This window comes from Lepidochelys kempii, chromosome 4 (genome assembly GCF_965140265.1).
Source record: "Lepidochelys kempii isolate rLepKem1 chromosome 4, rLepKem1.hap2, whole genome shotgun sequence".
In the NCBI taxonomy this organism is placed as follows: domain Eukaryota; kingdom Metazoa; phylum Chordata; order Testudines; family Cheloniidae; genus Lepidochelys; species Lepidochelys kempii.
In genome coordinates, this window is record NC_133259.1 from 119831992 (window position 1) to 119833494 (window position 1503).

The 1503-nt window shown below is 57.2% G+C and overlaps 1 non-coding gene across 1 annotated transcript; it reads right to left on the bottom strand.

The window, feature by feature from the left end:
- Positions 1–265: 265 nt before the first annotated feature.
- Positions 266–339, bottom strand: TRNAI-AAU (transfer RNA isoleucine (anticodon AAU)). Its single transcript has one exon. It is a non-coding gene; the product is annotated as a tRNA-Ile (tRNA).
- Between the last annotated feature and the right edge of the window lie 1164 nt (positions 340–1503).

Genomic DNA, 1503 nt, shown 5'->3' on the forward strand with positions numbered 1-1503 from the left:
GGCCAGGTTCAACCTTCTCCTCTTCTCCCCTCCCTGGGCTCATGTTTTTCAGCCAGCTGGTCAAGCAAGGAGCCAAGAGAGGGGAGGAAAGGAGGTGGGCAGACCCTCGTCCTGCCAGCCTCTGCACTGGCTGGCCAGCCCCTTCCCCCACCAGGGCTCTTGCCTGCTCCCTGCAAGCGGCTCAGCCCATCTTCTTTTGGCCTCTCCGACCCCCTAGCAGTCATCCAAAAGAGCAGAAGCCCCCCTTTCCATCCTGCACACAGAGTGGCCAGCATGGGGCTCGAGCCCATGACCTTGGTGTTATTAGCACCACGCTCTAACCAGCTGAGCTAGCCAGCCCACAGGAAACAGGTACTTGCCTGTCCCTTTTGGAAGGAACCACCGGTTGGTGCAGGGACGGTGTGGACTCAGGTATGACATGAGTGGATCAAGAGGCCTGCAAGCAAGACAGGGGAATTAGCTCAAGTGGTAGAGCGCTCACTCGCTTCACACACGAGAGGCAGTGGGATCAGTACCCACATTCTCCAGCAGCAAGGGAGCCACAGTCCCTTCTTTTAGAAGCCATTGACAGTCAGCGGGATGAGCTCTTCCAGAAGCCTCCATCCCTCTCCCTGCTTGGCCTCCCAAAAAGCCAGCCCTTGCGGAGCAGAAAGCTGTTCGTCCAAGGCCCTTCTCCCATTTCCGGTGGCGGGGAGGCTGGAGACAGGTTGGGGAAGTTAGCTCAAATGGAAGAGCATAGGAGAAGTAGTGACATCGACACACATATTCTCCAGCCTGCTCTGCTGTAGTGGGGGACCTGCCCCTTTCTTGCTGAGCTGTCACTAGAGCACGATCCCTTTCCCACTCTGTCCCTCCCTGCTAGTCGACAGAAGGCTGATTGGCTGGGAGGGAGTGCCACTCAAATACAGAATTACTCACATCCCAGGGGTCCATGAAGGGAATGAGGAGATGGGCGAGGGGGGGGGGCACATGATACCACCTCAGCTGAGACCATGTAAACCACACAGCCTCCTGATCTCAGCCAGCATGGCAGCCGTGGACCAGAGCACAAAGACGGCTTGGAGAAAGCCAAAGCGGGGCAGGTCAGGACCAGTGCGTTGGTCCGGACCAGTGAGTCTGTGGGTGTCTATCCTGGTGGAGGCAGGGTTGTTTTGCTGTATGCTGTGCCAGGGGCCAGGGAGCCTGTGTGAGCCCTGCTAGAGTTCCTGAGCTGGGCCTGCTCCTGGCTTTGCTTGGGTTAGAGGAAAGTGGTGAAGATAAGAACAGCCCTCCTGGGTGAGACCAGTGGTCCATCTAGCCCGGTATCATGTCTTTTGACAGTAGCTGATGCCAGGTGTTTCAGAGGCAATGGCCAGAGCAGGCAATCATCAAGTGATCTATCCCTGCGCTGTCTTCTTAAGTTTGGTGCTTATTCCAGGGGCTAACTCTCAACCTCCGACAGACTCCAGGGAGGGAGCATTGGTGTTTGTGCCAAGGCTAGTGGCAGGGACTCAGGCCCCTTCC